Source organism: Antechinus flavipes, chromosome 1 (genome assembly GCF_016432865.1).
Source record: "Antechinus flavipes isolate AdamAnt ecotype Samford, QLD, Australia chromosome 1, AdamAnt_v2, whole genome shotgun sequence".
NCBI classification, from domain to species: Eukaryota; Metazoa; Chordata; class Mammalia; order Dasyuromorphia; family Dasyuridae; genus Antechinus; species Antechinus flavipes.
The window spans coordinates 182313525-182330553 of record NC_067398.1 but is presented as its reverse complement, the minus strand read 5'-3'; positions in this window follow the sequence as shown (position 1 = coordinate 182330553).

Sequence of the window (17029 nt, the reverse complement as noted above, 5' to 3'; positions counted from 1 at the left end):
TAACTATGTATATATGTGTGTATATATATCTATATCTATATACCTATATCTATCTATATATATATATATATTTTTTTTTTTTCCCCAGAGTACTTGGCGCTGACCCCAAGTACATTGGAGGGAGTTTGAGCTGCTTTTCCTTCTCTCTTTGACTCTTCTAGGTCCTAGCCCAGGTATCAGAATTCATGCTGGTTTGCCTAACATAGCCACATCACCTGCTCTATCATTTTTGTGTTTACCTGAGTTAGCAGTGGTTTCCTTAGTTTGAGCCAATACCATCATCTGCTCTTTTCTGGCCATTTTTTGTGCCATTCTGTATGGAATAGAAGTGCTTTATTTAGCCACAGAAGTATAGTTCATAGAAGACTTCACAGCAACTACTGTAAAAGCCAGAAAATATTGGAGTATAATAATATTCCAGAATTGTGTCAAATTTATAAGAATACAAGTCATTCCCCAATTGATAAATAGTCAAAGGTTATGAACAGACAATTTTCAGACACTGAAATTAAAGCCCTCTATAGTCATATGAAAAAGTCCTCTAAATCATTATTGATTAGAGAAATGCAAATTATAACAGCTCTGAGGTAGCACCTTATACCTCTCAGATTGACTAAAATGACAGGAAATGTCAAATGTTGAAGGGTATGTGGGAAAAATGGAATAATGGATTGTTGGTGGAGTTGTGAAATGATCTAACCATTCTGGAGAGCAATTTGCAACTATGCTACAAAGGGCTATCAAACTGGGCATAGCCTTTGACCCAGCAGTGCCATTACAGCATTTGTATCACAAGGAAATTATAATGGAGGGGAAAGGACCCACATGTGTAAAAATGTTTGTAGCAGCTCTTTTTATGGGGGCAAAGAATTAGAAAGTGAGTAGATGTTTATCAATTGGGAATGGCTGAAGAAGTTATGATAAATGAAAGTAATGGAATATTGTTCTATAAAAATGGTGAACAAGCTAATTTTAGAAAGGCCTGGAAAAATGAACTGATGCTGAGTGAAACAAGCAGAACCAGGAATGCATTGTGCACAGTAACAGCAAGATTGTGTGATAATTAACTATCTCAGTGGTTTAATGATTCAGGGCAATCCCAATAAACTTTGCATAGAAATTGCAATCTGCATACAAAAGAGAACTATGGAGACTGAATGTAAATCAACACATGCTATGCTCATTTTTTCCTCCTTTTTTTCTCTTTTTTTTCCTCTCATAGTTTTTTTCCTTTCATTCTGATTTTTCTCTCCAAATATTATTCATAAAGAAATGAGTGCATTTTAAAAAATGAATGCACATGTATAATTAGAAAAATGAAACAATAAAGTTAAAAAACATTCCAAAAGGCAAAAGATAAAAGTTTATCACAAAAACTAATATACCCATCAAGATTGAATATGATCCTATAGGAGAAAAATAAACCTTTAGTAGAATAGGGAATTTTACAATATTTTGAATAGAATTATCAGAACTGAACAGAAAGGACACAGAAATCAAGATAAACAAAGAAATGTAAATGCACTTGAACAGTGAGAAGAGTTTAAATAAGGAAGATGCGATTACATAGTAATAGGTGAAGAAAAGACCAATGTTCTTCCACAATTGTATCTCAAAGAATTTCAGGGGCAGCTAGGTTCTACAGTGGATTGAGCACCAGCTCTGAAGTCAGGAGGACTTGAGTTCAAATATGGTTTCAGACCCTCAGACACTTCCTAGCTGTGTGACCCTGGGCAAGTCGCTTACCCCAATTATCTCAGCAAAAAAAAAAAAAAAATGCATAAGGCAGACACAGAAGGTTGGTCATATTTTCATGAAAACAAGTAGGAATTTTCTATTTGGCATAAATGGGGTATTGAGAAGGGTATATAAGCATGGAGGAAAGGGTGGGGAGAAGGAACAACTTGTCTTCTTATCTAATATATATGAATGAAGATTAAGTACATATACACAAACATATATATCTCCTGTTGGCCTTCATATAGTTGATACTAGCATGGAGGTTTTCATTAACTTATGTTTAACTTATTATGTTTTCAGGTTGATATATCTGACCACCTCCCACTTTGTTCCTACTTTCCCAGTCTTCTTATACTTTATTCCCCACAAACCACAATCATTCCACATAGACCTTTCTGTTCTTCACATATAATGCTAAATTTTCCGTCTCCATGTCTTTACATTGGCTGTCTCCAGACTTAGCACATGCTCTCTCCACAACCCTATCTCTTAATTTCCCTAGATACCTACAAGATAAAGTTCAAATATCGTGATCTGCCAGAAGTCCTTCCCCACCTGCTCATATCATCTCTATGATTCATTTTCTCCTCTTCTGTATATATTTCATATGCAGCTAGATATTTTCATGCTATTTTTCCCATTAAAATGTATGATTCTTGGGGGCAGGGAATGTTTTTGTCTCCTAAAAAAATGTTTGTGTCCCTAGTACTTAGCATACTGCTTTATAAATGCTTATTGACTTATTGACTTTGGCACTTTGTTTGTCCCTAGATCTCAGATTCAGAGGAATTTCACAGGTGATCCAAGTATTACTATTGACAGTCATCAAGCCCGGGCTTCACTATAACTCCCATAAGAATGATTCCCAAATCTACATGGCAAACTTTATTCCGTGAGATCTTCATAAAGAATTCTGCTTCTTATCTCTTTCTCTCTTTTTTTAAATATCTGCAAATCCCTAGATTATTTGGCTCTGATTTTGGCCAGAGCCCATGAATCAGTGTAAACACACTCTATTTTCCATTTTTCCTCATTGAGGTATCTTACTTCAGAAGGGAAATTTCACTGCTTAACTCATTGGAATGATTTACATTCACTTTCAATTATATTAACAAACTCATCATTGGTTGGAGAGTGGCAGCTATCCCATTTGCAAATGACTACTGTTATTACCTTGAATCCCTGGAGAGGCAATATTGCTTTTGCTTTATAATTCCCTGGGAGGCTAATATCTTCGATCTTGCCATAATTTTCTTTATAATATGAAAGGCCTATGAGTAGTAGCTGTATGACTTCTACTTTGTATAGACAATCAGGTTTTAACATTCTCAGTCATAGAAAGAATATAGAATTTGTGTCAATTATTGAATTTATTTATTCCTTTTACACATTTGGGTACAAATAAAACTAGTAATGACCTTATGATGTAGGAGACCTTCACCATTATTTCATTCATTACTTATACTTCCAAGCTAGAGAACCAAGAGACTAGAATGTCTATGTGGGTCTCCCTGTTTCAATGTTCCCTTTGAAGTAGTGTTGAAAAGTTTATTTAAAACTTAGAAATTTCTTTTGTATCCACATGTTGAAAATCAAGAAAATTTCCTTGGATTCTGATGAGAAAGATGTATAAAATTTAATTCTTAATATGACTTCCCAGATGGAATGATGGAATGATATGGGTAAAGGATAGAGGATATAGAGTGGGACTTTCTCTTTTTGGAAGGCACTCTTCCTCTTTTCTTGGTTGACTTTTTAACTTTATAAATCTAGAAACAAACTCATGGACTGTTGATTTTCATTTACTAATCCCATTATGCATATAATTTCTTTGAATGAGTGAATGGGGAAAAAAAAACTAAGTTTGGGGGATATAAAGAGAAAAGTAAACCAGTTTCAGGTCTCAGGGAGTTCTTATTCTAATGGAGGAGATTACATATAGGAGCTTTCAGCTGCAAATTAAATGGGAAGTTTCCATGGTCCAAAGGATACAAATGGCAAAGCAGATGATGATAAATTTCCCTGGCTGTTATATCTACATGGATAATTATGTCAATTTCTGATATTAAAATGATCATTTTACAATGCCAAACAAAGAAGTGGAAAGAACTTTATTTCCATATATTTGATAATTGAGGCTTTTAGGAATTAGGGCCTTCAATACTTATAAAAAAATGTTGCCAGGTGTAGAGAGGGACATCGGAGAGGTCTGTGTGCTAGACTGGGCTGGAAGCAGGTCTGGTAGTCTCGAGAGTCCATGAGTATTTGGATTTAATTGATTGATGGTGGTAGTTGATCAGAAGTTCGTGTTGGCAAGGAAAATGGGCTGTTTCTCGACAGTGATTGTTTCTTTCACTCATGGTTGGGGAACCAGGACTAGAAGCAGAACTGATATTTTTGAAGACATTGATATGCACAAAGTCTTTTGTTTCAATATCCTGGGCTATCCTCAGGAGTCTGAGGGGAGGTGGTAGTTGAGACTATGGTTAAAATACACACACACACAACACACACACACACACACATATGCAACCTTCTATCCTTGCCTCAAGGAGCTGATTCGGTTTGCCTGACCCATAAATGTCATTTGGTTGGCAGTTGATAGAGCTTGCTGAGACTTGTGCAAAAAAAAAAAAGATGCGCCAACACTTAACTGAGGTAGCTAGTTAACTAGTGTTGTAATGTTTAAAGCTCTAGACTTGGAATCAAGAAGATATAGGTTCAATTCTGCCTCAGATATTCACTAATTGTGGTGATATTTTATTTAATCTGTCTATATCTCAAATCCTTCATCTATAAAGTATGTGAATTGGATTTAATTACTTCTAATGACTATTCCAGCTATAAATTCACAATTTTAGGACATGATCTTTCATCTTTGACTGGGACTAATTCCAAAGAAATTAGGATTTAGGGTATCTTTAATTTATTTGGCCCATCCCAGTCCCCCCCCCCATGTTCTTTTTCCACATCTTGGTGTTTATCCATGAAGTTGAATACAGCAACTTCCTCTGAATATGAATATATTTTTCTCTGAAGTCTGGCTACTCTCAAAATTAGTTTCTGAAACTCTTTGCCTGCATGCTCTCAGCCTAATTTTTTTTATAGGACTTAAAAATTTAAGTTATATGAATTCTGCTTCTTATTGCTTAGCATTCTCTTACTCTTTCCTAATTTCCCTAATAGAGAAGAGGAATTTTAGCTTATTTCATAATCTATAATATTCACTTAATATTATATTATATTATATCTTTATATTATAATTATAGTCAAGACTCACCCCAATCCTTCCTTATATGTGAGATCATCTGCCAGATCCCAAAGAATTACAAGAGAAAATCAGATAAGAAGACATACCATTAGAAATCATTGGTGGTTATGCCTCTACACAAGATCTGAGAGGATAATATCTTCATTTCACACAAACTTAACTTTATTGTCATATGTTCATTATTTTCAAGTCCAGAAATTATACTTCTAACAACCATTTGTCTTAATTTAAGTTTCTTTTTATCAAAATGAATGAATAAATTTGCCATGCATTAAAAATTATTAGGAACTCTAAAACCTGGAATTCCTATGTAGCTATTCTGTGATGTATTCCCTCACCTCTTTCTTACAGATTTAAGCAGAGGGCTGTGCAAAGTCACTTGCCTCACTTTCCCCTCCAGTCATCACCTGATGTCATGTTCTTTTTTGAGAATGAAGGACAAACAACCTTCCAGAATCTCTCTGCTCAAGTTCAACCTACTGTTTAGTGTTTCCTTAACTTTCCAGATAATAGTGTTCCCTTCCACCTTAGAGCACTTTGCTTGATGATTTATTTCCCTATGCCTCACATCACTCCTTACCTTAATTATATGTATCTATGAAAATGTTGTGTTCCCCAAACCCCAAGTGAAACCTGGCTCCTTGAAGGAAGAAACAGTTTTTCACTGTGTCTTTCTAGTCCTTAGCCCAGATACATAGCAGGCATTTAATAAATGCATGTGGAATTGAACTGAATTAAGCATTTTCAAAGTGCTCAGCAATTATGTCATGCAAAGCAATCTCTCCCACTGATTTCATTAGTTTAATTGTTAGAAACAAAATGAGTAGAGTTTATAGTATATTAAAATGAACATTGTTATTCTACTCTTATTGAATTACAAAGGTTAAATTTGATTAAACCTGAGTTGGATATTCATTCTTATTTTATTGAAGATGTCCATCCCAAATACAATTAATGATAATATTTTGGGGGCTGGAAGGTAACTTAGGGACTCTCTCTTGTCTAATCCAAAGAGGGTGAGAGGCTTATATTGTTTCGCCACATGGTCCAGATAGAACTGAAATTCATGCCTTTTGTTTCCTAATTTCTTCCTTTTTTCACTCTATATGATAGCTAATATACTAGTCATTCTATATTGCATAAGTATAAGCAGGCTTTTTGCTAAAGATGGAATTTTAAGATGGAAGCCCTTGGGGTATGGAGTAAATAGGATTACAAGATACATGGGAGTTAAAGGATGCTACTGGATAGTATGTTCTTATACCAATTAATCAACAAGTGCTTACTCAGTACGTTCAATGTGCTGGGCTCTGACACATTCTTACAATTTTAATAGGTGATTATATATATATATGTGTATGTGTGTATATATGTGTATATATATATATATGCATGTTTGTGTGATATATGTGTATGTATATATAGATATAGAGAGACAGAGACATACACAGAAAGAGACGGATAGACAGAGAAACAGAGACAAAAACAAAAGATACAGAAAGAGACAGAATGACTAATCCAAAAAGGTAGGCAAAGCAGGATAAAGCAATGTCAAATAAATCCAGAAAGAGAGATTACTCAGGAGGAAAACTGATAAACACCTCCAAAAGCATCATACAAGTGGAGAAATATGGAGAGTAAAAAAGAACATCACATATACCGATTAAGAGATCAGTGTTTGTTTTGAAGATGGCAGTTTTGGTTGAGTGATGAGGTTGGAAACCAGAAAATAAAGGTTTGAAGGGGTGAATGAGAAGAAAGAAAATAGAAAGCAGAAAGCATATCTCACTTTTTCTAGGAGTTTGATTAAGGCAAACTAGAACAACTAAAGCAAAAAAAAAAAAATTGGTTTTTTTCATACATAGCAGAAGGTTTCACAGTAGTGATACAATCCATGGTATATTCGTTAGGATATAAAACACTCCTAGGTAGACCTCAACTTTTTTATTCCTGGAGGATTCACTAACTAATATAGGTTGCAAAAAGAAAAGTACAGATAAGAGAAAGTCTTGATGCTCAAATGAACAGAAATAAAACCAGAAATGGAAGTAACAACATGTATCCTTATTCCATGTTTGGCTATTATATTCTTATAGAGTTAAGAATGGCCTTTCTTTATACCCTTTACCTATCTCTGTTGAATAATTTACTTCATCCTGATATCTGGTTAGGATAGTTGAATCCCACCTTATCACAAGGCCTCTTCTGTTTTTGTATTCTTAATATTTATTATTTCCAACAACACAGAGTTCATTTAGGAAATTAGTAAGCCTTCTGCTCTTTAATGTAGGTTTCTGGGCTCTGACACATTTTGCTAAAAAAATTAGAGGCTGTTATTGCAAATTAAGGAACAAACAGGCCTATTGAGTATCTAAATAAGAGCATACTTGGAATATGTGTATATATCCATTGTTCGTATCAAAAAAGGCATTTCCTGTTGAAAAGAAATCTGAAATCCCCCTTAATTTTTCAGCAGGAACTGACAGACATGATTGCTAGCATATTTAATTATTGATACATTTAACTGGTAATTGTGAGAGTGTTTGTGTTAATATTTTATCATTGATATTGAATTTGTATATTGACCTGGCTTTATGAAGTACCTTGGGAAATATTTTTCATGTCACTGACATTTACATGTCTCTTTTTTATGAAAAGACTTATGGCATCAGTTTGGAAGTGATCTTGCAATTCTGTGACTTCTTTTTTCCCCCAGTTTTCTTCTTCCTCAGTTCCCCAGGCTCATTACACTAGGTTTTGCTTTCACCCTAAGCAAAAAGACAACAGATTTTTATTAATAGAATAAGTAAAAGAAAATAGTTTTTTTAATGCTTGGAATTCATCAGAAATATTTACATTTATACTTCTACCTTCTGAATATGTCTATGAGACACATTGAAGACAATATGTTGATCTTGATTTTATGAAAAGGCAACATTTTAGATGGAGAAAATGGGTGATGACCTAGCAAAAAATTTGGCAACAGGACCAGGCAAGAATCCAACTCCTGATTTAGCTGAATATTTTCCTAAATAACTTATTTTACTTTTAGTATGAGTCCAGTGTAACAGAATTCCCCATGTCCAAGTCCAGATCTGTGGTACTACTCTTGGTCCATTTTCATATCATACTAAAGTACTTTATCCTTGCATTCAAAGACCCTACTTTCCTTTCTGGATCTGGGAAAAGTAATTAAATCAATCCTGCTATTCCTGGAAAGGATGAGTCAACAAATTGGCCTTTGGTTCCCTTCACTAAATATACCAGATCATAACACACTTTCTTGACCATCACTCCCCTGTGTGAGTTGCCTTCCCTTTTTAGTATATAAGTTTTTAGAAATTAAGTACTATCTTGTTTGTGAATTTGTATCCTTGGCATTTAGCCCAGTAGTGGGCATCTATGGAACACAAAATAAAGGTTTTTTTCATTCTTTTATTCATTCACTTCCACAGATAAATAGATTCAATTTTCCTTCTATAACCCAAACAAATTGACCCAAACAAATATATCTATAGTTTTATTGCCTCCATCAAGAACTGACCAATTTAGAATTCTGGATAGGATGTTAATCTTCTATAACATACAGATATATAGAACATACTATGAAGTCATACAGTCTTAGCATATCTAGAAGCAAAAAAAAAAGATAGCTCTGGAATCAGAAAGATTTGGGTCCTAGTCCAGACTCTAAAATATATTATCTGTGAGACCCTGGGAAAGTCATTTAACTTTTCAGTGTCCAAGTCAAGTCTCTAACTACAAATTATGATGGGCTGCATTGATGGAAGTTTCCTAGAGCAATGATATTACTGGTACAATCCAAAACAAGCAAATAAAACAAAATGTACAGGTGTAATCTGTGCTTTGTTTTGGGGAGCAGGTGTAGGCAGGAATTGAATTAGAAGGATTTACTTCATTCTAGGCATAAAACATGGTCATTTTGGGAAAAAAGAAAACATTTCATTTTATTTTGTTACTCGACATTACCACCTGCAAAAAAGAGATAGCACAAGTTTAGCATTTTTCTATCTCAGGGCATTGGGCAAACATTGTCTTTAGCAATCTTATTCATTTCAAAGACTAAAATTTGAAAAGCTGGAGCTCTATGTATTTGTTGTCATCCTGTTTTCTATTGCACCATTTCCCATGTTGAGTAACTCACTGAGGTGAAATATTATTTTATTCAGGAAAACAATGCGTATGAGAGCTGTAGAGAATGAACACTGTGTTCTTTACATGGACAAAAGATCATGGGATATGATATCCTGTATAAAGAACATTCTTCTGTAATACATCATCCCTCCTTTCTCTGTATGTACACAAGGACCTTTCTTTGTTGCGTGCAAGAGGGCGCATAACTCCAAAGAAGACAGAGTTAGATGAAAAAGAGCAATTCTGAATTCTGCTGATTAAAATAAATGTGCTCATAAAAAAGACAGGAGAGTAAATTACTACATCCCCAGAACAGCAGTAACTTATACACCAACAAGTTATTTTTGAGTTTGCCAGAGGAAATAATCTGCTATCAACAAGGGGTAATTGCCTGAGCAAACTCATCTTTACATCTCACACGCACTGTCACCTTGTATAAAAAAAAGGAGAAATGCACCACATATCAATTCAGAAAAGATTTTCGGAAATATTCTTTTAAAGGTTGCTTCTCTCTCCTAGGCTGCTAAAAGGAGCGAATACATACACAGTTCAGAACACATCTAATCTCTGCTCCTGCCTTATCATGCAATCACATCTGAACACGCCAAGAAATTCATGCTTCAGGAGCCTGGGGGCAATATGAAAAAGGATCCATTTTAGATTGGTATAGAAGTTCCAATCTGAGATTTACCTGTGACTGTCACAGGTGAAACAGGTTCGCTAAGAAGCCCTGCAGGAATCAGTGTTGCTACTAAGTAGAAATGTTGATGGAAGTTTTGGTTTTAGTTTCACAAGGGATGGTAGAAGAGAAGTAGAAACATGAACAAAAAGAAAATAATGGGTGGGGGAGGGAGAGAGATAGAAAAGAAAGACAGAGAGAGACAGAGATAGAAAGATAGGGATAGAGACAAAGAGAGAAACAGAGAGATAAAGATAGGGACAGAAAGACAGAGAGACGGGGAGAGACAAAGACCAACAGACAGAAAGATGGAGATACAGAAAGAAGTACAGAGACAGAGGCAAAAAGAGACAGAGACAGAGACCAAATGACAGAAACAGAGAGGGATAAAGAGAGACAGATAGAGAAACAGAAAGAGACAGAGACAAAGAGAGAGACAGAAATATATACAGAGAAACAGAGACAGAGAGACAGAGGCAAAGAGAGAGACAGAGAGAGCTGAAGATAACTGTCTATTTGATAATAACATTTTCATTTAGTCTAGGGGGAATATTCAAACCTGGGTAAGAAATAGGAATATACTTTATTTTAAAAAGCTACTTAGGGCTTCTATTCTGCCCTAAGTAGGCTTCAGTGGAATTCATAAATGTACATTCAATTTCAGAGATAGATTAGCTTCTTGTACTAAAATAGCGAGAGCTTCTGGTAAGACAGGGTATAACTATGTGGTAGGGAGACAACAGAAACTCAGGGAGAATAAAGTTACCACATAGCTTTTTATTTGGAAAAACAGTCATCTTATTGAAAAGAAATGTAAGGAGAGATCTAAGTCTGTGGTCCATAGGTTCAACAATTTGTATATACTTCAGTGAAAGATTTACATATGGGACTTATGGGTATTAGCACAGTAGCTCAATAATAACTAGGCCTGTGCTGCATTTTTCTAAGAAAATACTCCTTTTCTGTTCAAGTAACTCTATTATTAAAGGAAAAGAATCAATATAAATTATAATTTTCCTGAAATCTCACCAATATCATTTTATTGGTAAACATAAATAGCCTTCCATTTCCCCCCCTCAAGTGATACTTTTCTTTTAGGGGATTATGTAGTCTTTTTGAGTTCATCCTATGCCACTTTTATTATGGTTAATTTTCCTAACTTAATACAATCATTGTTGTGGAGGAAATAGAATAGTTCTATTTATTTTAAAACTATAAGTTTTTGTTTCTTCAGTATTTTCAATGGGTTTGTGACTATATTGATCTTGATCATGTTCCAATATGAACAACTCTATAGTAGTAATAAACTAGTAAACTTCCTCTCTTGGGCATATGTAACACCACGATCGCATGAAGAGACAATCTCTTGCAATCTCCTACTTAGTATTCTTTTCCATTAGGATTTGACCAATGAGGGAAGTTCAAATCACATCTTTCTCTCTCTGGTTAGACATACAAATCAACAACTCCTAAAAGGATCCCATAAAGTTGTTTAAGATACTGAGCATTAAAGTGATTTGCCCAGGATCAAATAGTTACATTCACATCTTTTACTTATTTCCTGGTTATAACTTATATTCTTGAAAATCACAGAAGTAAAAACATTCCCAAAAATATCAACAACAACAACAACAACATCAATAACAACAAAATGTATATATATATATATACTTGAAATCCAACATTCTGGGAGAATTGGCTCAATCTAGTTTCATTTAATGAAAAATGTACATCCTAGATAAATTACATGGATGACTTTGTTGTTGTTGAGTTATTTCAATTCAATTTCAATTATGTCCAACTGTCTCTGATGCCATTTTGGATTTTCTTGGCAAAAAGAGTAGATTAGTTTGCCATTTCCTTCTCCAGCTCATTTCATAGATGAGGAACTGAGGTAAACAGGTAACTTGTAAGCTATTAAGTGTCTGTGTCTAGATTTCAACTCAGGTCCTCCTTATTCTAGGATTGACTCTTTCTCTACTATACTAACTAGCTGCCCCACACATGACTATTGGTCATAAAATGTAATTAAAAATTATTCCTTGTTTCAAATATATCCATGCCACTAATAGTAAATGTTAAGGGAAAAAGTAGAAATTTGGATTTCCTCATTCCATGTTGACTTCTATGCCATGTTGACTGTCTATGATATCATATTTCAAAAAATAAGATAGAAGCCGGTAGAAGTAGTTCTTGCTCTGAAAATATTTCATAGGTCAAGAAAATATACATCGTAGGAAAATACTCTGGAGTCCCCCAACATTCTCTTGATATCTGTCCCCTTCTTTTTATTGAAATGCCCACCACTTAAAGACACCCATCACCTGTTACTTGGATTATTACATCTGATTTCTGATTGATTTCCTGCCTCAAGGATCTCACCTCTCCCATTCATCTTTTATATTGTTGCCAGAATGGCTTTTTTAAAGCATAGATTTGACAATGTCACTCCCCTATTCAATAAACACCAATGTTTCTTTATTACTCTTAGGAAGAAATATAAATTTCTCTCATTTAAAGGCTTTCACCTAGTGCAGTTAAAATTGAATAGGAAAAAGGGAAGTAAGGAAAAATCTTTGTGGAAAGTTTCCCCAAAATACACCCAAGATATATTAGGAATATGAACTCATAATTTTCAAAGGAAGAAAATCAAATTGTTGACAACCACATTTAAAAAAAATGCTTCAAAACATTCATAATTAGAGAAATGCAAATTAAACTCTGCTTTATATCTGTCAGATTGATAAAAAAACAAAAAACAAAAAACAGAAGACCAAAGTGAAAACTGTTGGACGGAGTTCAGGAAAATAGTCCTACTTGTGTATCATTTGCGGAGGTCCCAAATGATCTAACCTTTTGTAAAAAGATTTGGGAATTATATTCCAAAGTTACTAAACTGTAAATATACTTAAATTAAGTGATACCATTACTAAGCCTATGATCCAAAGAGATCAAAGAAAAAAAATTATCTATCTGTACAAAAATATTTATAGCTGACTTTTTCATAGTAGCTAAAACTGGAAAGTAATTGGATACTCACATATTGGTATATGGCTAAATAAATTGTGCTATGTGAATGTAATGGAATATTTTGTGCTTTAAGAAATGATGAAAATTGAAATTTCAGAGAAAACTTATGCAAAATAAAGTAAGTAAAATTAGAAGAGTAATTTATGCAAAGAAAAGAGCAATAAAGAAAAATATTTTAAAAATCATAAAAATTCTGATCAAAACAATTAAAAAGCATTAGTCCAGTTTATACTAATTCCTGCAAGAGAGAGAATAAATTTAAAACGGAGATTCAAGGATTGTGTCATTTTTGTCAGCTTCTACCATAATGTCTGACTCATAGTGGGCACTTACGTACTTCTGATTGATTCAAGGTACAATAATTCTACAAACTGCAGAATTAAAATCTTGGTATGAGGAAAGTTAAAGATTATTAAATTTGGAGCCAGAAAGAAAAGTTCAAAATCCAAGTTTGATGTTTTTTAGCTAATTGACCATGCAACAAACATTTCACCTTATCTTGTTTTCTAATCTACGAAAGGAAAGAATTGAACTAGATCATCACTGAAGTCTTTTAGTGGTCCAGATCCAATAAACATATGAAATTCTGTTGCCAATCATTATTCACAGAATGATTTTATAACTTAATGAAGTGTTTGAGAACTGAGTCCCATTGAATGAATTGCATTACAGGAGAGATGCTTGTACTTCAATTAATAACATAAATCAGTGATGAAAAGCCAGGATAACATTGGGTATGGACAAGTACAATTTATGACAAAGATGCACAAAATAAAACAACAATGTGACAGTTGGGGTAGCCAGGCATTTGCCCTAGTTTCTGCCTCAGGCCTCCTGCTCCTATGGGTTATTGTACACCTTAACTTCTGCGACCTCTCCTGTAGCCCTACAGTTTGCTATCTTAGGAAACCTGTCTACCTTCAAAATTCTGAACTCTGAAATTCGCCTTTCTGATCATAGTTTTCTTCCCTTCCAACTCTTCTTATCCCTTATTCCTCTCATCTGTTCTTTGTTCTTATCCTCACCTTCACTTCTTTGATTCCTTCTTCTCCCAGTCTTTCAACACTATTTCAAATTCAATTTCATTCTTACCAATTTTTTCAGCAATTTCTTCTTCTCAATCCTTAATTCTGTTACATACTTGACACTATCATTAATGCCTCTAGACAATAAAGCAACATTTACTTCCTCTTTTCTAATCCAGAGCTTCCAAAACTGTTAAAAATATCCATGTTATAAGATATATTGAGCTTAAGAGAGATTGTAAACTCATGGAAAGTAGATACTATTTGGTTCTTATCTCTGTGTCTCCAGTGACTACTAAAAATATCTTGCATACAGCTGGCATTTATTAAATGCCATCTATATGGAGAGAGAGGGCTGTGGTAACTGAGGGTGGGTTGAAAGATAGCATTTTTACTCTTTTTGCTGTGGTTTGCTAGAATTTTATTTTCTTTCTCATTTTTTTAAACTTTTTGATCTGATTTTTCTTGTGCAATAAGATAATTATATAAACCAGCCAATATTGGATTTAACATATATTTTTACCATGTTTAACATATATTGAATTACTTGTCATCTAGGGGAGAGGGTGGGCTGAAGAGGGAGAAAAACTGGAACACAAGGTTTTTCAAGGGTCAATGTTGAAAAAATTATTCTTGCATAAAATAAAATAAATAAAATAAAACTTCAATAATAAAAAAAATTCTTATGATATTCTGATAGAAGTTGTTTCAAAGCTGACTCTTCTTTCTATAGCTTCCCAACTATATCTTCCAAGTCTGTTTCAGTAATTGTACACTCTGTTTCAAAAAGGCTGAGGCTATCTAATGCAAGTTCCCTTACTTCTTCTCTTTTACTTTTCTTAATATCTTTATCTTTATCCAGCCTTCTATTCTAGCATATCCTGCTCCTTTTCTGGACAAAGTTAGCCCCTCTACTCATACTGTATTTTTTTTTTAAAGTTTACTTAAAAATATGCATTTGAAATTCTCTTCCTTTTTCAAATCCCTCTCCTATCCACTGATAAGGCAAGCAATATGGTACCATTATATATATGGGAAGTAATATAAAACCTATTTCCATGTTCCAACATATAGGCAGATTGCAAAAAAAGCAAGAAAAATAAAGTGAAAAAAATATATACTACAATGCATACTCAAAGTTCATCAGTAATCTCTTTGAATGTTCCACCTACACTTTTAATAATCTCACCCCCTCTCTATGCTGGAAACTTGCTCCATTGATCATTTCTGTTCTTTCATTTTCAATTTTCTTCTTTTCATTGGCTCTTTCTCTTTGGTTTTAAAATATGCTTCAATCTCTCCTAGCCTAATGAAAAAAATTTTTTTTTCTTTATCCATTCCTCAGGCCACAACTTTTTGCCACCCTATCATTGCTAAACTTCTGAAAAAATAGTGTACATTGGACATTGTGAAAATCCCTTTTCTCCTTTGATTGCTATTACCCTGAGTATACCTTTGACTAGATTCTGTTCTTCTTTTGCTAACTTCTGTACGTATTAAATGTCTGAATACCCAGAAGGACTGTACTTGGTCATTTTTCTTTTTACATCTTTTCCCTCAATAATTTCATCTACTACTATGACTTCAGTTGTTATTTTTATTTAGGTGACCTTTACATCTATATCATCAATACTTCTGGGAGGCAGTTGAAAGAAGGTCATAAGTGAAGTCAGAAGATCTGTATTCAAATTCCACCTGTCTTGCTGAACTGGCTGAAAGTCATTAAATATCTTTGAACCTCAATTTCATTATCTGTTAATTAAAAGAGAGGAAATATCAAATAGGGGAGGGGTTGCAAAAGCAGTTCACATCTAGGGAAAGAAAAGGAAAGGCTAATTGGGAACAGTCAATAATAAATAAATATACAACAGAAAATAGAAAATGATACTGTTTTCTAAGCCAATATATACTTGCAGAGATCATTATAGATAGTTTAGTGTTTCTCTTTTTGCTTTGAGTTTGATACCACTGGAGATGACGAACTTTGAGGCTCTTTTCAATTTTAGATATATGAACAAATTTTTTCATGTTTCTAATTTATGTCTCCAACTTCCTATATACCTGGAGTAACCTCAAAGTATTACATTAGGCATTCTACATTTAAACATTTTGATAATAACAAAAATAATACTTAATTTTAGATTTTCATTGTGCTTCACATGTTTTCTTTCTTGATCCCCATAATGACCATTTGGAATTAGGTACTGAAGGTATTATCCTCATGGACCCTTAGCCAGTATAGAATTTGAACCCAAGCCTTTTTTTACTCTAAAGATTCTAATCTTTGCTCTTCATCATGCTGCTTCCAATTCATCTCCCTAATTTGATTATTTTTACTGTTGGTATTTAATCCCCTAAATTTATGACATAACCCCTCAGCCTTCACCCTTCGCATTGAATCAGTTGCTAAATCCTATTGATTCTACACTTATCACCTCTCTTGAATTTCTTTAGACTATTAAAATAGCCTACTAAATGAAGTCTGTGCCTTCATTTATTCTCTTTACAATGTATCATACTGCTTTCTGAGTAATTTTCCTAATGTACCACAAATACAAAATCACTCCTCATTCCATTGCATGTGCATAGGCATATATGTATGCATATAGAAATAAAAATAATTGAGGCTGGAACTTAAGGATTACATCTGGCTCAACTCTACCTCTCTGTACTGCCTCTTGCCTATGGCTTTCAAATTTCCAATTTTTTTTCTTTCAGTATTACTTTTTTCCCAAACACAATGTTAGTTTTCAACATTCATTTTTGTAAGACTTTGTGTTCCAAATTATTCTCCCTCTCTCTTCCCCAAAACAGCTAGCAATCCAATATAAGTTAATGTGCTTTTCTTTTATGCTTACTATTATTAATGTTAATAATTAGGTGATAATTAACATTAATGTTAATAATGTGCAATTCTTTTAAACATATTTCTATATTTGTCATGTTATGGAAAGTCAGACTAAAAGGGAAAAACCATGAGTAAAAAAAACAAAGATAAAATTAAAACATTATGTTTCTGTCTACATTCAGTCTCCAGAGTTCTTTCTCTGGATGTGCATAGCATTTTCCCTCCCAAGACTATTGGAGTTGCCTTGAATTACTGCATTGTGGAGAAGAGCCAAATCTATC